The sequence below is a fragment of the Emys orbicularis genome, chromosome 2 (genome assembly GCF_028017835.1).
Source record: "Emys orbicularis isolate rEmyOrb1 chromosome 2, rEmyOrb1.hap1, whole genome shotgun sequence".
Lineage (NCBI taxonomy): Eukaryota > Metazoa > Chordata > Testudines > Emydidae > Emys > Emys orbicularis.
The window spans coordinates 169,975,210-170,003,177 of record NC_088684.1 but is presented as its reverse complement, the minus strand read 5'-3'; positions in this window follow the sequence as shown (position 1 = coordinate 170,003,177).

Genomic DNA, 27,968 nt, shown 5'->3' with positions numbered 1-27,968 from the left:
AGAATAGCTAATGTGGTTCCTATTTTCAAGAAGGGGGAAAAAAGTGACCCGGGTAACTACAGGCCTGTTAGTTTAACATCTGTAATATGCAAGGTCTTGGAAAAATTTTGAAGGAGAAAGTAGTTAAGGACCTTGAGGTCAATGGCAATTGGGACAAATTACAACATGGTTTTATGAAAGGCAGATCGTGGCAAACCAACCTGATCTCCTTCTTTGAGAAAGTAACAGATTTTTTAGATAAAGGAAATGCGGTGGATCTAATATACCTCGATTTCAGTAAAGCGTTTGATACGGTACCGCATGAGGAATTATTGGTTAAATTGGAAAAGATGGGGATCGATATGAAAATCCAGAGGTGGATAAAGAACTGGTTAAAGGGGAGACTGCAGCGGGTCGTACTGAAAGTTGAACTGTCAGGTTGGAGGGAGGTTACCAGTGGAGTTCCTCAAGGTTCGGTTTTGGGTCCGATTTTATTTAATCTATTTATTACTGACCTCGGAACCGAATGTAGAAGTGGGCTGATAAAGTTTGCGGATGACACAAAGTTGGGAGGTATTGCCAATTCGGAGAAGGATCGGGATATCCTGCAGGGAGACTTGGATGACCTTGTAAACTGGAGTAATAGTAATAGGATGAAATTTAATAGTGAGAAGTGTAAGGTGATGCATTTAGGGATGACTAACAAGAATTTTAGTTATAAGCTGGGGACGCATCAGTTGGAAGTAACGGAGGAGGAGAAGGACCTCGGAGTCCTGGTTGATCGCAGGATGACTATGAGTCGGCAATGTGACGTGGCCATGAAAAAAGCTAATGCGGTCTTGGGATGCATTAGGCGAGGTATTTCTAGTAGGGATAAGGAGGTGCTGCTTCCGTTATACATGGCACTGGTGAGACCTCATTTGGAGTACTGTGTGCAGTTCTGGTCTCCCATGTTTAAAAAGGATGAACTCAAACTGGAACGGGTACAGAGAAGGGCCACTAGGATGATCCGAGGAATGGAAAACCTGTCGTATGAAAGGAGACTCGAGGAGCTCGGTTTGTTTACCCTAACCAAAAGGAGGCTGAGGGGGGATATGATTGCTCTCTTTAAATATATCAGAGGGATAAATACCAGGGAGGGAGAGGAATTATTTCAGCTCAGTACTAATGTGGACACGAGAACAAATGGATATAAACTGGCCGTCGGGAAGTTTAGGCTTGAAATTAGACGACGGTTTCTAACCGTCAGAGGGGTGAAGTTCTGGAACAGCCTTCTGAGGGAAACAGTGGGGGCGAAAGACCTCTCTGGCTTTAAGATTAAGCTTGATAAGTTTATGGAGGGGATGGTTTGATGGGATAACGTGATTTTAGTCAATAGGTCAATAACATGCCATCGCTGGTAATTACTATCAATGGTCAATGTGGGTCTGGCTGGAGAATCTTGCCCGCATGCTCGGGGTTCTGCTGATCGCCACATTTGGGGTCGGGAAGGAATTTTCCTCCAGGGTAGATTGGCAGAGGCCCTGGAGGCTTTTCGCCTTCCTCCGCAGCATGGGGCAGGGGTCGCTTGCTGGAGGATTCTCTGCGACTTGAAGTCTTTAAATCATGATTTGGGGGCTTCAACAGCTGAGTCAAGGGAGAGAATTATTCCAGGAGTGGGTGGGTCAGCTTTTGTGGCCTGCATCATGCGGGAGGTCAGACTAGATGATCATAATGGTCCCTTCTGACCTTAAAGTCTATGAGTCTATGAGTCTATGGTTGGGTGTAATCAGCAGCCAGGCGATTTGCCTCAACCTCCCACCCCACCATAAACGTCTCCCCCTTGCTCTCACAGAGATTGTGGAGCACACAGCAAGCTGCAATAACAATGGGGATATTGGTTTCGCTGAGATCACAGCGAGTCAGTAAGGTTCTCCATCTCCCCTTGAGACGTCCAAAAGCACACTCCACCACCATTCTGCACTTGCTCAGCCGGTAGTTGAAGAGTTCTTTTTCAGTGTCCAGGGCGCCAGTATAGGGCTTCATGAGCCAGGGCATTAGCGGGTAGGCTGGGTCCCCGAGGATGACTATAGGCATCTCCACATCCCCAACAGTTATTTTGCGGTCCGGGAAGTAAATACCTTCCTGCAGCCGTCTAAACAGACCAGAGTTCCTGAAAACGCGAGCGTCATGAACCTTGCCCGGCCATCTGACGTTGATGTTGGTAAAACGTCCCCTATGGTCCACCAGTGCTTGCAGCACCATTGAAAAGTAGCCCTTTCTGTTAATGTACTGGCTGGCCTGGTGGTCCGGTCCCAGGATAGGGATGTGAGTCCCATCTATAGCCCCACCGCAGTTTGGGAATCCCATCGCAGCGAAGCCATCTATGATCACCTGCACGTTTCCCAGGGTCACTACCTTTGAGAGCAGTAGCTCAACGATTGCGTTGGCTACTTGCATCACAGCAACCCCCACGGTAGATTTACCCACTCCAAATTGATTGGCGACTGACCGGTAGCTGTCTGGCGTTGCAAGCTTCCAGAGGGCTATGGCCACTCGCTTCTGGACAGTCAGGGCTGCTCGCATCCAGGTGTCCTTGCGCTTCAGGGCAGGGGACAGCAACTCACAAAGTTCCAGGAAAGTTCCCTTACGCATCTGAAAGTTTCGCAGCCACTGTGATTCATCCCAGACCTGCAGCACTATGCGGTCCCACCAGTCCGTGCTTGTTTCCCAGGCCCAGAATCGCCATTCCACAGCATCAACATGACCCATTGCCACCATGATGTCCACGGCGCGGGGTCCCGTGCTTTGTGAGAGGTCTGTGCCCCTCTCAGACTTAATGTCCTCACCGCGCTGCCGTAGCCTCCTCGCCCGATTTCTCAGCATCTGCCTCTGAAAAAGGTGCATGATAAGGCGCGAGGTGTTGACAACGGCCATAACTGCAGCGATGATCGCAGCGGGCTCCATGCTCGCGGTGCTGTGGCATCCACACTGTCAATCACCAGAAAAGTGCGCGAACTGATTGCCCACCGGCGCTTTCAGGGAGGGAGGGCGGGAGGGAGGGTTGAATGACGACAGTTACCCAAAACCACCCTCGACACATTTTTTTTGCCCCAGCAGGCATTGGGGGCTCGACCCAGAATTCCAGTGGGCAACGGGGACTGCGGGAACTGTGGGATAGCTACCCACAGTGCACCGCTTCCAATGTCGACGCTTGCCCCGTTAGTGTGGACTCACAAAGTCGAATTACTGTCCTTAGTGTGGATACACTTTCGACTTTGTAATATCGGTTCCACAAATTCGCTTTAAGTAAAATCGAACTACTCTCGTAGTGTAGACATACCCTAAGGGGAAAAATAGTTCAAGAGAGTTGGCAGTTTTTCAAAGAGACATTATTAAGGGCACAAGCGCAAATTATCCCACTGCATAGAAAAGATAGGAAGTATGATAAGAGACCACTCTGGCTTAACCAGGAGACCTTCGTTGATCTGAAACTCAAAAAAGAATCCTACAAAAAATGGAAACAAAGGATGAATATAAAAAAATAACACAAGTATGTTGGGACAAAATTAGAAAGGCCAAGGGACAAAATGAGATTAAACTAGCTAGAGACATAAAGGGTAACAAGAAAACATTCTACAAATATATTAGAAGCAAGAGGAATACCAAGGATGGGGTAGGTCCATTACTCAAAAAGGGGTGAAAAAACGATAATAGAAAATGTGGAAATGGCAGAAGTGTTAAATGATTTTTTTGTTTCAGTTTTCACCAAAAAGTTTAGCAGCACTTGGACATCTAACATAATGAATTCCAGTGAAAATGAGGTAGGATCAGAGGCAAAAACAAGAAAATAACAAGTTAAGAATTACTCTTTATTCAGGCCTAATCTGATGGTGTCCAGTTGCAAATTAATTCCAGTTCTGCAGTTTCGTGGTGGAGTCTGTTTTTGAAGTTTTTTTGTTGAAGAATTGCCACTTCAAAAACAGATTCCACCATGAAACTGCAGAACTGGAATTAATTTGCAAACTGGACACCATCAGATTAGACCTGAATAAAGACCGGGAGTGGTTGGGTCATTACAAAACCAAATTTCCCCCTACTGTTACTCACATCTTCTTGTCAACTGTCTGAAATGGGCCATTCTCATTTCCTCCCTTGGTATCCTGTTGTTAATTGAATTGTCTCGTTAGCCTGACCTCACACTTGGTAAGGAAACTTCCACCCTTACATGTATTTATACCTGCTCTTGTATTTTCCACTCCATGCATCTGATGAAGTGGGTTCTAGCCCACGAAAGCTTATGCCCAAATAAATTTGTTAGTCTCTAAGGTACCACAAGGACTCCTTGTTGTTTTTGCTGATACAGACTAACATGGCTACCACTCTGAAACCTGTCACCATTAGACAAGTTAGATGTCTTCAAGTCACCAGGGCCTGATGAAATACATCTAAGCCCCTTCATTTTCAGTTTAAACTGATTTTTGCAAAAAAAAAATCCCAGGTTTTACAAAAAGTATTATTCTTTTACTTTCATACTATTGAAATATATAAAAAATAACTTGTTTTATTAGAAAAATACAATACATTGCATGAGATATATGTATTACAATAATACATTAGTCTGTGAGTATATGCAAAGCTGCCTGTTGAAGTAAGGCTATGTATTAGTCTAGAAAATACACACAATAAACAAACAGGCATGCACGCAAGCTCTGAAATGCATGTGCATCTGAACGTACTGATGAATCTCACGCCCACCACGTACACATTTCAAGCTGTTAGCAGATAAAAGTTTAAAGATTTGACACACTAAAATGGGAAGAAAATGAAAATCTGTATCAGAATACATTTCAGAACACAAGGAAGTATTCGAAAATTTCAAAAAAACCAAAAACATGACAAAAGGATTAAATTGAGTGTATGCACTGCAAATGGTGTGGCATCAAAGTTGACACTCGGGCTGACCAGATTAAAGAACATTTGGAGAGCAAACGACACCAAGAAGGTAAAAATAGAAACAAGCAAACATTGGAATCAGCATGTATGCAGGCATGGCAGAAAGAGTGAGATCAACACAATGTAGTAAGCAAATTTGTATGTGCCCTGTGTTTTTCAGGGTGCTAGGCCTTGCTAATGGTCCTTTGAGGGACTTCGTATGAAATTTCTGTCCAGCTGCAAAATCCTTGCAAAATTCAAACAATCTGACCAAGAAATAATTGGGAGAGACAGATGTTACTCTGACCAAGAAAATTAAAGAGAGGTTGTCTGGAAATATAATTAGTTCTTTGATTTTGACGAATCACCAGATGTTCTCAACCGCCCCACTCTGGTGATTTTGTTTTCATTTTTTGATTTTGTTGTGGAGAAGCCTGCACTTCTTTTTGCAGATTTGGAGTTTGTAAAGTCAACAAACAGTCAAACAATTGCAGCTTGTGTCAGTAAAATTTAAATGAATATGTACTTACCTGGAAGGATGTGGCAAGAGTGAATTCTGACTCTGCTTCTTACTGCGCAAAGTTCACACAAGATGTAAAGCTGAATGAAAAACCAAAATTGCTTCATTTGTCTTGCCCAGCTCACCTGCTGCACATGTTGCTGTCTCTCATGCAAAGAGGTGTTCCCAAAATGGCTGATTTTTAAACGTTCATAATAGATGCTTGTGCAGTTTTCAAGCATTCAAGTATAACAAAAAACTTCTTCTATGGTGTTTGTGAAGAGATCGCATTTGAATGCAGCATTCCAGTTCCAGTTGTACCAACAAGATGGTTTAGTCTGTATTTGGCAGCATGGAGTGTTCAGAAGGCATGGGACATCTTAATGTGACTTTTAGATCACAAAGAGTTCAACAGTGGAAAAGCTGAAAAGCTGAAATCTCAAGCGTCTACACAAGAAATTAGGCAAAGCTTTGATACAAAACTCGAATTCCTGATTGAAACACTTCAACAACCACATGAAGCACAGAAGAAACTGGAATCCAATTCTTTATCAGATGGCACATTTTCTAATACAAAAGTGTATGGCACTCTGGTTAACAATATATCTACAGAACTTTCTCACAAAAGCCAATTTGGGGAGATTCCAGAAAGAAAACAGATCTTTTCATGTCTATATTGCCAGTCACTGAGCAAGACAACCTTGCAAAAGCTTTTACGGAGAGCTGTTAAAGAAGTGGGTAGCTACTGTCACTTGTAGTATGTACCCTGAAGCTTTTCACAGCGAATCATCATTCTGGAAAGTCATTGTGCTGTTTGACCCTCATTGTAAAGGTGTGGACTCATCTGATAAATTTAAAGATTATGCTTGTATAATTTCCCCCTTTATGGCTTCTAATGAAGAAAGGGCAAACCTGGAAAGTGAATTCCGCACCTAGGGTATGTCTACACTACGAGAGTAGTTCGATTTCACTTAAATCGAATATGTGGAATCGATATTACAAAGTCGAACGTGTGTGTCCACACTAAGGATAGTAATTCGACTTTGTGAGTCCACACTAACGGGGCAAGCGTCGACATTGGAAGCGGTGCACTGTGGGCAGCTATCCCACAGTTCCCGCAGTCCCCGCTGCCCATTGGAATTCTGGGTTGAGCCCCCAATGCCTTCTGGGTAAAAAAATGTGTCGAGGGTGCTTTTGGGTAACTGTCGTCATCCGTCCGTCACTACCGCCCTCCCTCCCTCCCTGAAAGCGCCGGCGGGAAATCAGTTTGCGCACTTTTCTGATCAGTGACAGCGCGGACGCCACAGCACTGCGAGCATGGATCCCGCTGCGACCATCGCTGCAGTTGTGGCCGTTCTCAACGCCTCGCAGCTTATCATACACCTTTCCCTGAGGCAGATGCAGAGAAATCAGGAGAGGAGGCTACGGCACCGCCGTGAGGGCCTGAAGTCGGAGAGTAGCACAGAGCTGTCAGAAACCATGAGACCCAGCGCCCAGGACATCACGGTGGCAATGGGTCTTGTGGATATTGTGGAACGGCGATTCTGGGCCCTGGAAACAAGCACAGACTGGTGGGACCGCATAGTGCTTCAGGTCTGGGATGAATCCCAGTGGCTGCGAAACTTTCGCATGCGGAAGGGGACTTTCCTCGAACTTTGTGAGTTGCTGTCCCCTGCCCTGAAGCGCAAGGACACCCGGATGCGAGCAGCCCTGACTGTCCAGAAGCGAGTGGCCATAGCCCTCTGGAAGCTTGCAACGCCAGACAGCTACCGGTCAGTCGCAAACCACTTTGGTGTGGGCAAATCTACCATGGGGGTTGTTGTCATGCAAGTAGCCAAGGCAATCGTCAAGGTACTGCTCTCAAAGGTAGTGACCCTGGGAAACATGGAGGTCATCATAGATGGCTTCGCCGCGATGGGATTCCCAAACTGCGGTGGGGCTATAGATGGGACTCACATCCCTATCCTGGGACCGGACCACCAGGCCAGCCAGTACATTAACAGAAAGGGCTACTTTTCAATGGTGCTGCAAGCACTGGTGGACCACAGGGGACTTTTACAAACATAAACGTCGGATGGCCGGGCAAGGTTCATGACGCTCGCGTGTTCAGGAACTCTGGTCTGTTTAGACGGCTGCAGGAAGGTATTTACTTCCCGGACCACAAAATAAGTCTTGGGGATGTGGAGATGCCTACAGTGATCCTCGGGGACCCTGCATACCCGCTAATGCCCTGGCTCATGAAGCCCTATACTGGCGCCCTGGACTCAGAAAAAGAACTGTTCAACTACCGTCTGAGCAAGTGCAGAATGGTGGTGGAGTGTGCTTTTGGCCGTCTCAAGGGGAGATGGAGAAGCTTACTGACTCGCTGTGATCTCAGCGAAACCAATATCCTCATTGTTATAGCAGCTTGCTGTGTGCTCCACAATCTGTGTGAGAGCAAGGGGGAGACCTTTATGGCGGGGTGGGAGGTTGAGGCAAATAGCCTGGCTGCTGATTACGCCCAGCCAGACAGCCGGGCGATTAGAAGATCCCAGCGGGACGCGCTGTGCATCCGGGAGGCTTTGAAAGCTAGGTTCCAGACTGAGCAGGGTAACCAGTGACTGTTAAGTTTGTGGACACAGAAGCTGAACCTGCCCCCGTTTCTTTACCCAGTTAATGTTGACTATCCTTCCAAGTTACATACCCCCTTCACCACCTTCCCAAAAAATAAAATCTGTTCTGTTTTGTTAATGAACACCGTTGTCTTTATTACTGTTTTCGCGGGAATGTTTTAAACCGGGGACGCAGACTGTGGCGGGGGGCGGGTTTAGTGTTCTGATGCAAATGATGCTTCTAAACTCCAGGAATGACAGGCTCCGCAGTGGTGGACTGGTTGTTTCAACGGAGCCTGCCAGCACTCCTGGGCGGGACTGCGTGTATGTGTCGGCTATGTGACTTTCTGGCAGGGGGAGGAGGGTTACAGATCCCCTGCTGCGTGGCTCTGTGATCCAGGATAAGGACCGCGGCATAAGATCTGTAACTGCCCTCCCCCGCCACAAAGTCACAGATCAAGCCCCCCCCTCCCCCCAGAACATGAAAACCAGCTCCCAGACTGACCAGGGTAACTGGTGACTGCACTGTGTATGTGTCCTGATGCTGGACCTGCCCCCGCCTCTGTACCCTGCTAAAGGTGACTGTCCTGTCCAATTACCAAGCACCTTCCCCCCCTTCAGACAGAGTCTCCTCCAAAAGAAAATCATGGAAACAGTAATTAACAGAAACGAATATTTTATTATGAACCACACATGAAACGGGGGGGGGGGGGTGAAACTTGGACGGGGGCTTGTGTGAGGTGGGTAGGAAAGGACTTTTCAAATTTTGGGGAATGAGAGCCTTCTAGTGCTAGAGCAGTCTGCAGGGGTTGACTGAAAGTTTTAATGGCCCTTGCCGCCCCTCCTTCTTTGGACTTTGGGTGAGGGGGGTGTGGGACTTGGTGGCGGGGGAGGGCGGTTAGAGATAGACTGCAGCGGGGCTCTGTCCTCCTGCCTCCGGTCTTGCAGAACATCCACAAGGCGCCGGAGCGTGTCCGTTTGCTCCCTCATTAGTCCAAGCAGCGTTTGAGTCGCCTGCTGGTCTTCCTGACGCCACCTCTCCTCCCGTTCCATGATTGCTCGGTGCATTTGGGACAAGTTCTCCCTCCACTGTGTCTGCTGGGCTGCCTGGGCTCTGGAGCAGTCCATTAGTTCTGAGAACATGTCCTCACGCGTCTTCTTCTTCCTCCGCCTAATCTGCGCTAGCCTCTGGGAGTGTGATGCCAGGCTGGGTTGGGAGACAGTCGCAGATGTGTCTGTGGGAATGGGAAAAAGGGAGTGAATTCCTGAGACAGATAAATGAAGTTGTGAACAAAGAACATAGTCTTTCTCTGTGAACAAGACCATGCACTGCACCTCTCACATGCGCACTCAGGACAAGGTCGAATTTTCGGCCCTCGCCTTCAGTGCCTGGGGTCTTGCAGTGGCGATCGGAGAAGCGGGGCAGGACACCTGAACTTGTGTAGCAGGCAAACATGGTAAGCCGTAGACTTGTGGCTGCTTAAAACTTTAATAGTAGCACTGGGCTCCTTTCGCATTGAAAGCAATGCCAGTCTCTGCTGGCAGCAATCAGGGAAGCATGAGCTCTGCCCCTGTCCCACCCCCTCGCGGCTGTCCCAGGGAAAGATCCCTGTATGCTGCCCCTCTTCCGCCTCCACCGCGTGGCTGTAAAGCAGTCCCAACACTAACATTCCCCTCCCTAATTCAAAGCAGGGCATCATGAGCGACATCACCCTGATGAGGATCTCGGAGAGCGACAGGGAACGGATGCTTAGGGAAAGCATGCAAAAACCAGGGCCGTATGCCGCCATGCTCTGCCGTGCAATGATCCCTGAGTACTTGATTGACTCCTGGCGTGGAAACGTCTCGTACCATGGAGGACCCAATAAGATCGCTCTGCCAAGGAACCTGATGCACAGGCTTGAACATTACCTCCAGGAGAGCTACGTTGAGATCTCCCATGAGGATTTCGTGTCAATCCCCGGACATATAGACCGGATTTTGGTGTAGCTGTACTGGCAGGGACTACAGAGTGGAGCGTCTTGGGCAGCAGAATCATGAAAATCCGGACATTGTTAGATTTTTTTTTAATAGTTGGGACTAAATAGTTAAGCGCCTAAGGCAAAGAAATCATGAAAAACCCATTGTTAATATTATAAATATTCCAGTTCTGTTAAAAATAAAAGTTTATATGTTTAAATCACTTAATGAAAAACCCATTGTTAATATTATAAATATTCCAGTTCTGTTAAAAATAAATGTTTAGATGTTTAAAGCACTTACTGCTTGATCCTTCCCCTGATTCTGTGTCCGGGGTAACGGATGGGGACGGTTGGTAGGGGATCTCGGTAAGGGTGATGAAGAGCTCCTGGCTGTCGGGGAAATCAGCGGTGCAAGCGCTGTCGACTGCCTCGTCCTCCTCATCTCCTTCCTCATCTTCCCCGTCCACTAACATTTCCGACGAGGAACCGGCCGCGGACAATATCCCATCCTCAGAGTCCACGGTCAGCGGTGGGGTAGTGGTGGCGGCCGCACCTAGGATGGAATGCAGTGCCTCGTAGAAACGGGATGTGTGGGGCTGGGATCCGGAGCGTCCGTTTGCCTCTTTGGTTTTTTGGTAGCCTTGTCTCAGCTCCTTGATTTTCACGCGGCACTGCATTGCATCCCGGCTGTATCCTCTCTCTGCCATGGCTTTAGAGATCTTTAGAGATCTTCTTTAGAGATCTTATTGGGTCCTCCATGGTGTGGGGTGATCTTTTAGAAGATCACCCCACACAGCGATGAGATCCAAGACTTCCCGATCAGTCCATGCTGGGGCCCTCTTTCTATTCTGGGATTGCACGGCCATCTCTGCTGGAGAGCTCTGCATCGTTGCCAGTGCTGCTGAGCTCGCCACGATGTCCAAACAGGAAATGAGATTCAAACTGCCCAGACAGGAAAAAGAATTCAAATTTTCCCGGGGCTTTTCCTGTGTGGCTGGTCAGAGCATCCGAGCTCGGACTGCTGTCCAGAGCGTCAACACAGTGGTGCACTGTGGGATAGCTCCCGGAGCTATTAGCGTCGATTTCCATCCACACCTAGCCTAATTTGATATGGCCATTTCGAATTTAGCGCTACTCCTCTCGTTGGGGAGGAGTACAGAAGTCGAATTTAAGAGAGCTCTATGTCGAACTAAATAGCTTCGTGGTGTGGACGGGTGCAGGGTTAATTCGATGTAACGGCGCTAAATTCGACATAAAAGCCTAGTGTAGACCAGGCCCTACATGGCAATGCCTTCCCTGGACAATCGCTCCACCATACATCCTGAATTATGGAAAATCCACTGCACAGACTTTCAAACATTGAGCCTTGCTGCCTCTCACAACCTCAGTGTTCCAGCTGGCTCAACTGATGTGGTAAGAGTATTTTTGAAATTCAGCTACAGACTGGAGGAGAAGGGGCCTTAGAAAAGACGCTTTAAAAAGATTGCTACTATGCTACGCAGAACTTTTGGAAGTTACACTGAAGGACTTCACATAAGACAGTAAGTGTTTATAAATATCTTAAAATATTGGGCCCAATTATTAAATGTAAATATTTACAGGGCAATAGTTCTAAGTCTACAACAGTAAATTCTTTATTCAAATGAAAAATTTTATTTGAGGATTAGAGATATATTGTTTTATTAAACTCAGAAGTGGCATTGTGTTTTGAGTTCTGTTTTAGTTCTGCAACATAACACATTGATTTCCATTCTTCAAAGCATTGATCTACTGAATACTTTCCCCCCTGTCCTTCCATCCACCAAAATAAACGCTGATATTTACCCCAAAAAATTATTAATATTTTTGCAACGATTTTCAGCTGGTTTTGTTGTAGTAGTAATAAACACCGATAAATTCCAGGGAAAAATTAAATAAAACAGAAACTGAAAATGTAGAGCCCTAAATACATCCTAAAATACTCAAGGAGCTGACTGAGGAGGTATCTGAGCCATTAGTGATTATCTTCTAAAAGTCATGGAAGACTGGAGAGATTGCAGAGGACTGGAAAAGGGCAAATATAGTGGTATAGATAATGCTTGGTCCTGCCATGAGTGCAGGGGACTGGACTAGATGACCTCTCAAAGTCTGTTCTAGTCCTATGATTCTATGAAATTGTAAACCCAATAGCAAGGATTTTTAATGAATCTGTAAACTTGGGCGTCAGGCTCTCTGACTGGAGAATTGCTAGTATAGTTCCTATTTTTAAGAAAGGGGGGGAAATGATCCAGGAAACTACAGGCCTGTTACTTTGACCTCAACTGTATGCAAGGTCTTCTAACTAATTATAAAAGAGAAAGTAGTTAAGGATATAGAGGTAAATAGTATTTGGGATAAAATATAATGTGGTTTTACAAAAGGTATATCGTGCTAGACCAGTGGTTCCCAAACTGGGGTTCGTGAACCCCTGGGGGTTCGCGAAATGTTACAGGGGGTTCTCAGGAAAAAATTCCCTAATGGCAGACAGAGTTGTCCCTAGGAACCCCGGGCAGCACAGGGCCAGCAACACGGAGCCCCTGGACTTCCAAGAGCTGAGCAGATCAATGCAAGCATATCTATCACACTGAGGAGATTTCAACTTCAAGACTCCTTATAAGAAAGGGAGGTGGATATTTTTTGCTGTTTTTAAAATTAAATAGGCAGCTAGTATTGTTTTAAAAATTATTATAAAGAACAAGTTTAAGCTTTGTTGTAACGTGCATTGTTTGCCAGGACTGCTCAAGACCTGAATGCTTGTGTAGAAGGAACTCTTTGAGTTGGCTTTTTAAATACCTTCATGTTGTTTCACATCTGATACTCCTTGATGAAACATAGGAGCCTTGTCTTATAACAGGCTTATTCAAAGTGATACAAGCAGGGCTGGTGCAAGGAAGTTTCGCGCCCTAGGCAAAACTTCCACCTTGCGCCACCTGCCCGCCGCGGCAGCTAATCCCGCCCGCCACCCCCCCACCTAGGGACCCCGTGGCCCCCCCGCCCGGGGAGCCCCCCCCGCAGCAGCTACTCCCCTCTGCAGCTAACCCTGCCCGGGGAGCCCCCCTCCGCGGCAGCTAACCCCGCCCGCCGCCCCCCCCTCTGCGGCAGCTAACCCCGCCCGGGGAGCCCGCCCCAGCTCACCTCCACTCCACCTCCTCCTCTGAGCACGCCGGTGCCACTCTAATTCTCCTCCCCTCCCAGGCTTGTGGCGCCGATTGGAGGAGAATTAGAATGGGGGCTGTGTGCTCAGCGGTGGAGGCAGAGTGGAGGTGATCTGGGGCGGGGAGCGGTTCCCCTGTGCGCCCCTCCCTGTTACTGCGGGCGGCTCTCCCCCCGCCCCAGCTCACCTTCACTCCACCTCCATGCCTGAGCGGGCTTTTAGGCGCCCTCAACCACTAGGCGCCCTAGGCGGCCGGCTAGTTGGCCTAGTGGTTGCACCGGTCCTGGATACAAGCTACAAAAGTGAGATCTTGGAAGAGTGTTGCTGTTTTCATAATGTAATAAAAATACTGTCATGATAAATAATAATTAATAATAAATAGTGTGTAATATTTCCAAGACCACTGCTTTTATAATTTATGCTCAGGTAAAGGAGAAAATCCCTGGAAATATTCATTTTTAGGAGGGGGTCCGCGAGACTTGACATTTTAGTGAAAGGGGTTCACAAGTTGTTAAAGTTTGGGAACCATTGTGCTAGACCAAACTGATCTCCTTCTTTGAGAAGATAACTGATTTTTTAAACAAAGGAAATGCAGTAGGTCTAATCTATCTGGATTTCAATAAGGCATTTGATACAGTTCCACATGGGAAATTATTAGTTAAATTGGAGAAGATGGGGATTAATGTGAGAATTGAAAGGTGGATAAGGAACTGGTTAAAGGGAAGACTACAACAGGTCATACGGAAAGGTGAACTGTCAGGCTGGAGGGAGGTTACTAGTGGAGTTCCTCAGGGAGCGGTTTTGGAACCTATCTTATATAACATTCTTATTAATGACCGTGGCCCAAAAATTGGGAGTATGCTAATAAAATTTGCAGATGACACAAAGTTGGGAAGTATTGCCAATATGGGGGAGGACCAGAATATCATACAAGAAGATCTTGGCAACCTTGAAAATAGTTATAGAAATGGGATGAAATTTAGTAGTGCAAAGTGCAAGGGCATGCACTTAGGGACTAACAACAAGAATTTTTGCTGTAAACTGGGGAAGTGACAGTTGGAAGTGACAGAGGAGGAGAAAGAACTGGTTGTATTAGCTGATCACAGGATGACTATCAGCTGCTAGTGCGATGCAGCTGTGAAAAAGGCTAATGCATTCCTAAGAAGCATCAGATGAGGTATTTCCAATAAAGACAGAGAAGTGTTAGTACTATTATACAAGGCATTGGTGAGACCTCATCTCGAATACTGTGTGCAATTCTGGTCTTCCCTATTTAAGAAAGATGAATTCAAATTGGACCAGGTGCCTTATGAGCGGAGACTCAAAGAGCTTGGCTTGTTTAGCCTAACCAAATGAAGGTTGAGGGGAGATATGATTGCTTTCTATAAACACAGAGGGATAAATATCAGGGAGAGAGAGAAGTTATTTAAATTAAGCACCAATGTGGACACAAGAACATATGGATATAAACTGGCCATCAACAAGTTTAGGCTTGAAATCAGACGAAGGTTTCTAATCATCAGAGGAGTGAAGTTCTGGAAAACCTTCCAAGGGTAGCAGTGGGGGCAAAAAACCCAACTTGTGTTAAGAGTGAGCTTGATAAATTTATGGAGGGGATGCTATGATGAGACTGCCTACAGTGACATGTAGCCAATCTGTGATTGCTAGCAGGCAAATATCTCCAACAGCCAGTGATGGGACACTAGATGGGGAGGGCTCTGAGTTACAACAGAGAATTCTTTCCCAGGTGTCTGGCTGATGGGTCTTGCCCACATGCTCAAGGTCTGATTGCCATAGTTGGGGTTGGGAAGGAATTTCCCACTGGGTCAGATTGGAAAAGACCCCGGGTCGGGGACTTGCCTTCTTCTGAGCATGTGGTATGAATCACTTGTAGGTATAAACTAGTATGAATAGTGGATTCTCTGTAACTTGAAATCTTTAAATCATGATCTGAGGACTTCAGTAATTCAGCCAGAGATTATGGGTCTTTTACAGGAGTGGCTGGGGGAGGTTCTGTTCCATGCAATGTGCAGGAAGTCAGACTAGATCAATGGTTCCCAAACTTTAACAACTTGTGAACCCCTTTCACTAAAATGTCAAGTCTCGCGGACCCCCTCCTAAAAATGAATATTTCCAGGGATTTTCTCCTTTACCTGAGCATAAATTATAAAAGCAGGGTTGGCTGCCGCGGGGGGGGGGGGCTCTTCTTGTGGGGGGGAGTGGGTGGGCGTGGTTAGCTGCCACGGGGAGGCGGGGTTAGCTGGGTGGGCAGGGGTGGCGCAAGGTGGAAGTTTTGTCTAGGGCGCGAAACTTCCTTGCACCAGCCCTGCTTGTATCACTTTGAATAAGCCTGTTATAAGACAAGGCTCCTATGTTTCATCAAGGAGTATCAGATGTGAAACAACATGAAGGTATTTAAAAAGCCAACTCAAAGAGTTCCTCCTACACAAGCATTCAGGTCTTGAGCAGTCCTGGCAAACAATGCACGTTACAACAAAGCTTAAACTTGTTCTTTATAATAATTTTTAAAACAATACTAGCTGCCTATTTAATTTTAAAAACAGCAAAAAATATCCACCTCCCTTTCTTATAAGGAGTCTTGAAGTTGAAATCTCCTCAGTGTGATAGATATGCTTGCATTGATCTGCTCAGCTCTTGGAAGTCCAGGGGCTCCGGGCTGCTGGCCCCGTGCTGCCCGGGGTTCCTAGGGACAACTCTGTCTGCCATTAGGGAATTTTTTCCTGAGAACCCCCTGTAACATTTCGCGAACCCCCAGGGGTTCTCGAACCCCAGTTTGGGAACCACTGGACTAGATGATCATGATGGTCCCTTCTTGTCTTAAAGTCTATGAGCCTATGAGCACCTCACTTCATGTGGGAAAGCAATCACCATAGTTTTTGTCCTTTGATATTTTACAATGGCTCCTTTGGTTTCAATGGACCTTCTTATGTGCAGGACCAGCACTTTACACTAACTAATGCTTGTTTCCTGTTTGGTGAGTTAAACAATTACAGAGGTTTACAATGCAAACACTCAATATAATTTTATACCATGGGCTACAGATGTTATAAGTGAGATCAATACATGTAGATACATGAGATCAATACAAGCATTTCATCAAGTCTAAACACTGAACACATTCTTATCAGCTTAACATCTATATTAACAATGTCTACACACAGATTAGCCAGACTGGTTTCTAGCTATGCATTTGTCAGGGTTCAGTGAGACCTGGGGCCTTAGCTTGAGCTGGCACCTGGTCTGTCAGCATCATAGATGGAATGGAGCTAAATGCTTCCTTCCAAACCACTGACTCTAATGAAGATCCCAAATCCCATACCCACTTCAGTCTAAGGGATCTCCTAGTTAGAATTTAGATTGACATTCAAGGTTCTACATAAAATAGATATTAGAAATATCATTATAGAATATTGTCTTATAAATCTATCAAAAGGAGTATGCAAAAATGTAATCCAGTCTGCTAGAAAAGTGGATTTTGAAAAATTAGAAACTTGTAAATACAAAAACCAGGAACGCTGGGATATCTTGAAATAAGTGACCAAGTCCCAAATTCAGCAAAGTACTTAACTCCTGACTAAGAGTAAGCCACTGGTCAAGGTGTTATGTGTGGAACTCAGAACAAACATTAAGGTTTGTACAAGTGGGTCTTTGCAGAAAAGGGGTCTTAATAGTTCCAAAATTGCTTCAGGCTGTGAGATAATGAGTCTTTGTCATCACTTCAGTTTAAAAGGGAGACTATCAATTTGAAATATAGTCTATTTTTAAAACTGATTCAGATGTAGTTTCTAGCTATTACACCGGCCCCTGAGGCCTTCTGCCAATATTTTGATTTTAAAAATCATTCTCCTATTTTTATTAAGAGTTTTCTCTCACCTTTGTTGAGTGAAAGACCCACACAAAACGTTGAAATGACTGACTGAATAGGGAAAGCAGAGAAATGCAGTAAGCTGTCAAATGCAAAAGGTAGACAAACTGCAAAAATAAAGAAAAATATACTTTCTCTAATCTTTCAGTTAATGTAATTTTATAGTTACTTGTAAAAATACTTGGGACAAATTATCATGGGTAGTCATTTTCAGCTGGGTAAAATATTACTAGATTAATATGAGATCATTTTGCACACTTGGCTCAAGTGTGAATGTTGTACTAGATGATCAAGAATCAGGCCCTACAACTGTGACCTATTTTCCCCAATTTCACATGTTCCTAATCTTATAGATTTAGAATATTAAAATTACAATTAAGAACATAAGAATGACCCTACTGGGTCAGACCAAAGGTCTAGCCCAGTATCCTGTCTTCCGACAGTGGCCAATTACAGGTGCCCCAGAGGGAATGAACAGAACAGGTAATCATCAAGTGATCCATCCCCTGTCTCCCATTCCTAGCTTCTGGCAAACAGAGGCTAGGGACACCATACTGCCCATCCTGTCTAATAGCCATTGAGGGACATATCCTGCATGAATTTATCTAGTTCTTTTTTGAACTCTGTTATGGTCTTGGCCTTCACAACATCCTCTGGCAAGGAGTTCCACAGGTTGACTGTGCGTTGTGTGAAGAAATACTTATTTTTATTTGTTTTAAACCTGCTGCCTATTAATTTCATTTGGTGACCCCTAGTTCTTGTGGTTATGAGAAGTAGTAAACAACACTTCCTTATCTACTTTCTCTACACCAGTCATGATTTTAGAGACCTCAATCATATCTCCCCTTAGCCATCTCTTTTCCAAGCTGAAAAGACCCAGTCTTATTAATCTCTCCTCATACAGAAGCCATTCCATACCCCTAATCATTTTTGTTGCCCTTTTCTGAACCTTTTCCAATTCCAATATATCTTATTTGAGATGGGGCGACCACATCTGCACACAGTATTCAAGATGTGGGCATACCATGGATTTATATAGAGGCAACATGATATTTTCTGACCTATTAGCTATCCCTTCCTTAATTATTCCCAGCATTCTGTTTGCTTTTTTGACTGCCGCTGCACATTGAGTGGATGTTTTCAGAGAACTGTCCACAATGACTCCAAGATCGCTTTCTTGAGTGGTAACAGTTAATTTAGACATCATTTTATATGTATAGTTGGGATTATGCTTTCCAATCTGCATTACTTTGCATTTATCAACATTAAATTTGATCTGCCATTTTGTTGCCCCGTCACCCAGTTTTGAGAGATCCTTTTGTAGCTCTTCGCAGTCTGCCTGGGTCTTAACTATCTTTAGTAATTTTGTACCATCTGCAAATTTTGCCACTTCACTGTTTACCCCTTTTCCAGATCATTTATGAATATGTTGAATAGGACTGGTCCCAGAACAGACCCCTATGGGACACAACTATTTACCTCTCTCCATTCTGAAAACTGACCATTTATACCTACCCTTTGTTTCCTATCTTTTAACCAGTTACCAATCCATGAGAGCACCTTCCCTGTTATCCCGTGGCAGCTTACTTACTTACTTACTCCCTCACATCTTCAGCCGTGAAGACAGATGCAAAGAATTCATTTAGTTTCTCCGCAAACTAGATTGTAGATAAAAAAATAAAATAAGTCATATGCTGTTTCAAATACAAGTGACTTTGCAATGACATTTACAGGCCATTTGAGATTTATTAGAAGTCATATCATAGAATCATAGGACTAGAAGGGACCTTGAGAGGTCTTCTAGTCCAGTCCCCTGCACTCATGGCAGGACTAAGTATTTGATATGGTCAAGCACTTCACCCACCAGACAGTATAAGCAAGGTAAGCCCTTCCTTACTCTAACTGGGGGATAATGGAGTTGTTCTTATTTTACCAAGACCAGTGGCCACTCCTCAGATGAAAAAATGAAAGAGGGTGAAGGGAGAAACTGAGGGTAAAGGCTTTTCTGGCGAGGTAGCTTCTAAAGAGTACAAGGATGAATTTTACTTTAATTTGTTGTTGTTTTAATCTGAGTATAATCTTGATTGAAAGCTAGAAAGTGTGACTTAGGGACCCTGGGTTTTTTTTTAGTGTGGAATTATCTACAGCCAGGCTGAATAAACACAATGCTACACAGAAAGGCCAAAAATTAGACCCTGATCCCCCCCCAAATGGATATTTGCAAATAGATCCTTGTGCCCATGCCTTCAATAGGATGCTATATCGTTCAGGGGTCCCTGGGATCCACCTATGTGAATCTGATTGTAGGATTAGTGTCTTAAGTAGTCAGCACTAAATGGTGATAAATCCTAAGCACCACTGAAAGGACTAAGAAATTGCACAGATTTTTCCAGTTGCAAATTCAGTTAGTGTAAAGACTGGCTATGAGTTACTACGGTGAAGCTAGCTGCCACTCTTTCTCTATTTGTTGGTGGTTGTGGGCGAGGTTGTGTTTGGCATACATTTTTGTTTTTCTTACTATTCTATGTAGGCATACTTGGGAAATGAGGGGGTTGGGCTTTTTGATATAATATTCTATTTTTCATAGAACTTTTAAAAGCTTAATCAGCCATATTATATTTTTATACTTTCTTGTCCAAAAGATGATCATAGTGAATGCTTGTCCATACAAGGGAATAAATATTTTATATCACTTATCTGTGAGAAAGTACTCAATTATTAGGAAGAGCTGTTTGAAAATCTTTTGATAAAGATAAAGGCAATGTTGGGGAAATTGAGACTGAAATTCTAATTCAAATTACACAGAGTATTCTCACAAGGGTTGTTATTTTTATAATCCCTCTTTATATCTTATGTACAGTTTTATAAAAATGTACCAGCTAACCCAAATGCTGCTGTTCAAAAGACTAAAAAATACCTTATCTCAGCAGAGCTCTACCATATTTTTTCTTTATATTCAAAAGAAATGAACATAACAAACTCAACACATTTGTTTTTAGAAAATTAAGACACTAACTGCTATACATCAAGATATTTTAAAAGAAAAAAAAATTATACATATGTATGTTAGAATCTATTTTCAACCAATTTTAGAATATTAAGTACAATTCTACTTCAAAAACATAATTTGAATATGTTTTAACCCATGTTTTTCTATATAACTGCCCTGCAGAATCAGTAATTTTGTTTATCTCTTGCAGAGAGGTGCATTCTAGCTATAGCACACTGCCATGGCAGCATCCCACTAGCCCTACAATTTAAAATGTGTATGTGCTTTGGATGGTCCAATTTCTGCATCAGTTTTTCAGCAGTGTGTATCATGGTCATTTCTCAAAGCAACAGCTCCACCGTTTGTTGACTGAGAACAATGCATTCTGGTTGCACAAGGGGCTAATAAACTGCAGTTTAAACGGCTTCCAAAAATATGAAAAAAACAGAGTGTGGAGGTTGCGTCCATATGTTTTGTGGGGCTGTTTTAAAATTAACATTACTGCTGTAGAACAGTTTAACACTACACCACATCACAATGTCGTATCATGAAGCCACATTTTGACAGTCATGGGGGAAAGAAGGGGAACATGGCACAAACACCTGTCTGCTGCTAAGCAGCACATCACAAGTACAAGTATAGGATCTCCTAGGGACCACTGTCACCTTCCAGCACCAGGCAAACACAACACAAATGCACACACACACATGTACACTCAAAGCCAGCCCAACTCTGGGGAGAATGCTACTACATTTTGTTAGGTAGTGACAACATGGGCACAAGCAGTCCATCACAGGACAGAAGTGTGTTGCTCTATTCATGCAATGGGGGAAGGATGGGAATCAGCTAGGTAATTGCTGGTGTTGTGGAATTTTGAAATACATGAAAAGAGCAAAAAGGAAGACAGTGAATATTTCTAGTTCTCCGATAATTTCTTTTCATTTATCCATTCATCTTTCACTGAAACATATGCAAATTGCATTACATTGAAGAAAACTGAAGATGAGTATATTTAAGAATATTTCTGAATATTCACAAATTATCATCCATCCTATACATTAACTGTATATTAAATGCTATGCTTATTACAAAGATAGACAAGGTGGGTGAGGTAATATATTTTATTGGACCAATTGGTGAAAGACACAAGCTTCCCAGCTATAAAGAGCTCTTCCTCGGGTCTTAGGGAAAGCTCATCTCTTTCACAAACAGAGGTTGATCCAATTAAAGATATTACCTAACGCGCCTTGTCGATCTAATATCCTGGGACTAACATGGCAACAACACTGCAAATAATGTTTATTATGTGTAATTTTTCACTTAAATTGTTATCTGGACTGTGGTACCATCAAAATATCCAAATGAGGATCAGGGCCCCATTGTGCTTGGAGCTGTACAAACACATCGGAAGATATGGTTCCTTGCCCTGGAGAGCTCACAGTCTAATTTAAGACCTGATGCAATAAGTGAGCATAACACATAAAAAAGGGTAGATGAGAGAGACAAAGAGGTTAACAGTAATAAGAAAACACTTCAGCTAGCTTTATACATAACTCAATGGTTCCAAATCATATAAAAGTTAGTCATTGGTGATTTCCTGTAGGTCTTGAGGAGGAATTTGAAGGAGGAGAGGGTAATGATCTTACAGACTAGTTCAGAGAGATCATTCCTTGCATAAAGGGTTCCATGCTTTTGGGAGAAGTGTGGACAAGTAGATAGCTGAGGCTGGTATCACTGATGGAACAGATAAGAAAGGAGGACAACCTGATAAGATGAAAGAGCAGATAAGTAGGGAGAAGCAGAATTGTGACGAGCCATAAAAATCTTGAACCTGATGCAGTAAAAAAGATCAGACCAAGGATTCCTGGAGACAGGTGACAGTGAGAAGAAAAGCCAGAAAAGAAAGTCTTAATATTCCCATAATACAAGAACTAGGGGTCACCAAATGAAATTAATAGGCAGCAGGTTTAAAACAAATAAAAGGAAGTTCTTCTTCACGCAGCGCACAGTCAACTTGTGGAACTCCTTACCTGAGGAGGTTGTGAAGGCATTGGTGATTTCCTGTAGGTCTTGAGGAGGAATTTGAAGGAGGAGAGGGTAATGATCTTACAGACTAGTTCAGAGAGATCATTCCTTGCATAAAGGGTTCCATGCTTTTGGGAGAAGTGTGGACAAGTAGATAGTTGAGGCTGGTATCACTGATGGAACAGATAAGAAAGGAGGACAACCTGATAAGGTGAAAGAGCAGATAAGTAGGGAGAAGCAGAATTGTGACGAGCCATAAAAATCTTGAACCTGATGCAGTAAAAAAGATCAGACCAAGGATTCCTGGAGACAGGTGACAGTGAGAAGAAAAGCCAGAAAAGAAAGTCTTAATATTCCCATAATACAAGAACTAGGGGTCACCAAATGAAATTAATAGGCAGCAGGTTTAAAACAAATAAAAGGAAGTTCTTCTTCACGCAGCGCACAGTCAACTTGTGGAACTCCTTACCTGAGGAGGTTGTGAAGGCTAGGACTATAACAATGTTTAAAAGGGGACTGGATAAATTCATGGTGGCTAAGTCCATAAATGGCTATTAGCCAGGATGGATAAGAATGGTGTCCCTAGCCTCTGTTCGTCAGAGGATGGAGATGGATGGCAGGAGAGAGATCACTTGATCATTGCCTGTTAGGTTCACTCCCTCTGGGGCACCTGGCATTGGCCACTGTCGGTAGACAGATACTGGGCTAGATGGACCTTTGGTCTGACCCAGTACGGCCTTTCTTATGTTCTTATGTTCTTATGTTAATAGCTATGTTGTGCATGGAATACTGGGAGGCAATTGTGATGTCAGGGAGGCCAGAGAGGAAGGGGTGGCAACAGTCAAGATGGGGAATGATGAGGGCCTGCCCAAGAGTTCTAGTTGTGTGAACAGAAGAAAACACAAAGTATTAAAGATATTAGGGAAGAAGCAGCAAGATTAGAGCACAACCTGCGTGTATGGAATGGGAGAGAGAGATGAGTCAAAGGAGACACTCAGGTTGTGGGCTGGATGACAAGCAAAATGGTGATGCCATCAACAGTAAAAAAGGAGGAAAGAGAGATCTTAGGAAGGAAATTACAGAGTTCAGTTTCCATCATTCACCAAGAGATGTCAGGGCAAGCCAAGATGGGTGATTAGATGGAGAGAGATAGTTGCATGGTATGTCTTCAGTGAACACAAAGTTTGAGCCTGATCCTGGAATCCTTACTTAAGTAGTCCCTACTCCAAGCAAGTAACCCCTCTGATCTCAGTCAGACTACTTGGATTAGTTAGTCTGGGGCCTGAGCTTGCTTTGTCTTTCAAATTTAGCATCATATGATCTTGTTTTAAGGCTATTAGTGATTTCTTAATCAATTGTAGGGCTTACGTATGCTATGTTCTTAAATATATTGCTCTTTCTTGTGCAAAAGAGACAAGGTGTAAAATTCCATAAAATTCCTCAGGTCTATTAACTCTCCCTTCCTAAAGTGCTCCCCTTCCATCCTTCCTTTTGAAACATTCAAGGTCCAAATAATTTGTTCAGGCATGTCTGTGTATAAAGCTTAGGCGATTCAGCCAGGTAATAGAAGCCAGCTCTGCAGATATGAGAAACTAGTAACATGCTGCTCAGAGAAGATCACTTGCATCCAGGATGACCTCTGAATAGCAACCAAATAGCAGCCCTAGAATATTCAGCTGTCACTCACAGTTTTGGCACATTCATGGACCTAGACACTAGACCTAGACACTAGACCTGTAACAATTTTACAAAAAAGAGAGAAAATGAAGCCTCGTAAATATGATCCCATATATCAAACTTTTCTGCCTGGCACAATAGTGAATTATATACTACAAAAAAGAAACCATTAATCAGCTGCTTGGTGACAGAACCCTAAGTAATAGGAAGCATGGTTTTATAAAGGATCAGTCTTGCTTGACAAATATAATTACTTTTTCCTTTTTTGGATAGGTGGACCTATGAGTCATAGGAGTAAATATGGTAGCTGAAACTATGTCTCTACATCAACTAGAGAAGGGAGGCATCACCTAGAAAGAGAACAGAGGAGAAGACCAAGGATGGAGCCCTATAAGATGCCACAGAGAGTGGGAGAGGAATGAAGGATCCACTAAAAGACATACTGAAGGCATGATTAAGGAGGCAGAAGGAAAGCAAAGAAAGGACAGTCACAATAACTAAGGGAGAACAAAATTCCAAGAAAGATATGTGATTAGTGGTGTCAAAAGCAGCAGAGCAGTCGAGGAAGATGGAGTTGGAGAGAAACCTCTGGGATTTGGTCAGGAAAAGGTAGTTAAAATCTTTGGTGCAGTGGAAAGGATGAAATCTAGACTAGAGTGCTAGACTAGGGAGAGTCAAGTCTTGGCTTTTTGAGGATGGGTGAGACCAGAGGATGTTACTGTTTTGAGCGGATCCAGTCAGAAGAGAGTGAAATGCTGAGAAGAAAGGGTGGGAGTTAAGGCAAAGGAAGATAGTAGCCAGGAAGAGATGGGATTGGGTGTCACCATGCCTCAGTGGGTCACAACTGAGAATGCCAGATTCAGGACAAACTGCTGAAAAATAGGGCAGACTCACTGTCATAACTATAAAGGGAAGGGTAACAGCTCTCCTGTGTACAGTACTAAAATCCCTCCTAGCCAGAGACTCCAAATCCTTTTACCTGTAAAGGGTTAAGAAGCTCGGGTAACCTGGCTGACACCTGACCCCAAGGACCAATAAGGGGACAAGATACTTTCAAATCTTGGGGGGGGGAAGGCTTTTGTGTGTGTCCTTTGTTTAAGGGGTTGTTCGCTCTTAGGACTGAGAGGGACCAGACATCAATCCAGGTTCTCCCCATCTTTCTAAACAAGTCTCTCTTATTTCAAAATTGTAAGTAAAAGCCAGGCAAGGCGTCTTAGATTTACTTTGTTTTTCTCAACTTGTAAATGTACCTTTTACTAGAGTGCTTATCTTTGTTTGCTATACTTTGAACCTAAGACAGAGGGGGTTCCTCTAAGCTCTTTAAGTTTGATTACCCTGTAAAGTTATTTTCCATACTGATTTTACAGAGATGATTTTTACCTTTTTCTTTAATTAAAAGCCTTCTTTTTAAGAACCTGATTGATTTCTCCTTGTTTTAAGATCCAAAAGGGGTTTGGATCTGTATTCACCAGGAGTTGGTGAAAGGAAGGAGGGGGGAAGGGTCAATTTCTCCTTATTTAAGATCCAAGGAGTTTGGATCTGTATTCACCAGGGAATTGGTGAAGGTCTCTCAAGGCTACCCAGGAAAGGGAATTAGCTTTGGGATGGTGGCAGTGGACCAGAACTAAGCTGGTAGTTAAGCTTAGAAGTCTTCATGCAGGCCCCTACATTTGTACCCTAAAGTTCAAAGTAGGGATACAGCCTTGACATGGTGGCACAGCGGTGGGATCGTTTTAAACCCAAAAGCCAGTAAGAGATTTTTTTTTTCCTTCTAGCTGCTTGGAGAGCAGAGCTGAAGGTAGATGCATATCTTATCTCTCCTTGCCTGAAGGCAGAGGTGTTAAGTTTTTTTAACAAGGGGCTTTGTTAAGAGAAGGGTTCAATCAGTGAGCAAACTTTGATCTGGTAAAGGTAATTTACAAGCTGAATTGTTTTTTTTTTCTTTTTACATCCTCGGAAGTAGCTAGTTAGAAAGTCTTTGTTAACTCAGCAGCACTCAGCAGGAGCCTAAGCTAAATACATCCCAGTTTCAGTCAACTGCAGAGGGTGTGACCCAGCACAAGAAACAGGAAAATGACTACCAAAGAAGCAGCTAACAAAATAGAACTGGCCAGACTAGAAGCAGAAGAAAATGAGAGAAAACATCAGAGACTGCTTGAAATTAAAAAACTCGAGAAAAAAGCTGAAGAGGAGGCCCATAAAAGAGAAGAAAAAGCCAAAGAGGAGGCCCACAAGAAAGAAATGGAGCTGGAAAAAGCCAAACATGAAAGAAAAGAGAAAGCCAAACAGGAGGCCCATGAAAGAGAGATGGAGCTGAAAGAAAAAGAGATGGAACTGGAAGCAGCAAGGACTAGGCAGGGTGCATCAGACCATCCTAACAACTCCTCTCCAGGTACCACTTCCCATCCCAGGAAATTCCCCACCTACAAGGCAGGCGATGATACTGAGGCCTTCTTAGAAAATTTTGAAAGGGCCTGCCTTGGATACAACATCACTCCAACCCAGTACATGGTAGAGCTGAGGCCGCAGCTCAGTGGACCCTTAGCAGAGGTGGCGGCTGAAATGCCTAAGGAACACATGAACAGTTATGAACTTTTTAAAAACAAGGCCAGAATCAGAATGGGGCTAACACCTGAGCATGCCCGTCGGCGGTTCAGAGCCCTAAGGTGGAAACCTGATGTGTCATTTACCCGACATGCCTACCACATTGGGAAAAATTGGGATGCCTGGATATCAGGAGCAAATGTTAAATCTACGGAAGAGTTGCCCTTCCTATTGCAAATGGAGCAGTTTTTAGAGGGTGTTCCTGAGGAAATAGAAAGGTACATCCTAGATGGGAAGCCCAAAACTGTAACCGAGGCGGGGGAGATTGGAGCCAAATAGGTGAAGGTGACAGAAAAGAAAAAAGCTAGTAGCAGTTGGAGTGAATACCAGAAGGGGCAAGCCGAAACAAAACCTTATCACCGGGGACAACCCAAGGCCCCACCCACATCCCAAGGGAAACCCCAGACGCCTTCTCACCCCACCACACCAGTCTCCATCAACCAACATCGCCCCGGTGATACCTTAGCAGGGCGATGTTTTAAATGTAATGAACTAGGGCATATAAAGGCTCACTGCCCCAAGAACCCCAACCGATTACAGTTCATTACACCCCAATCACACCAAAGAACCCCAGACCCAGATGCCTCTCTCATACCCTCGGAGCGAAGGGAAACCTTGAGAGTGGGCGGAAAGAAGGTTATCGCTTGGAGGGACACTGGGGCACAAGTGTCAACTATTCACCAATCCCTAGTGGACCCCAAACTCATCAACCCGGAGGCTACAGTGACAATTCAACCCTTCGTGTCACAGTCTGTAACCTTGCCTACAGCCAAGTTGCATGTCCAGTACAAGGGATGGTCAGGAATGTGGACTTTTGCAGTCTATGACAATTATCCCATTCCCATGCTACTGGGGGAAGACTTGGCCAACCATGTGAAGCTAGCCAAGAGGGTGGGAATAGTCACCCGCAGCCAGGCTAAGCAAGCTTCCACCCCCATCCCTGTTCCTGAGCCGTCCACCAGGACCCCGTCTGTGTTACCAGAGACCCAAACAAAGGTGGTGGAACCGGATCCCCTGCCAACGACTGCAACAGCCGTAGTGGATCCAATCCCAGAGACCCAGCCAAAGCCAGTCCCAGAACCGGAACTGGCAACGCAACCAGCACCAGAACCATTGTCAGCACTGAGTCCAGTGCTTGCAAGCCCGTCTACAACTCCAATGCCAGAGGACACCAGCGAGCCTGAACTGGCGGAAGCAGCAGATAACCTTACCCAAGAGGCTCAGCCAGAGCCTGAAATACCACATAGTGCACCAGCGAACAGCGGTTCACAGTCAATGGAAACAGCCCCAGCACCTGCATCGCTTCCAGAGGGACCAAGCCCCAGTCCACAGTCCAAGGAGGAACTGATGTCTCCAGCATCAAGGGAACAGTTCCAGGCCGAGCAGGAAGCAGATGACAGCCTTCAGAAAGCTTGGGCGGCGGCGCGGAGCACCCCACCGCCTCTCAGCTCTTCTAACCGATCCCGGTTTGTTGTAGAAAAAGGACTTTTATACAAGGAGACTCTTTCTGGTGGGCACCAGAAAGACTGGCATCCTCAAAGACAGCTGGTAGTTCCCACTAAGTATCGGGTAAAGCTCTTGAGCTTAGCCCATGATCATCCCAGTGGCCATTCTGGGGTGAACAGAACCAAAGACCGGTTGGGGAAGTCCTTCCACTGGGAGGGAATGGGC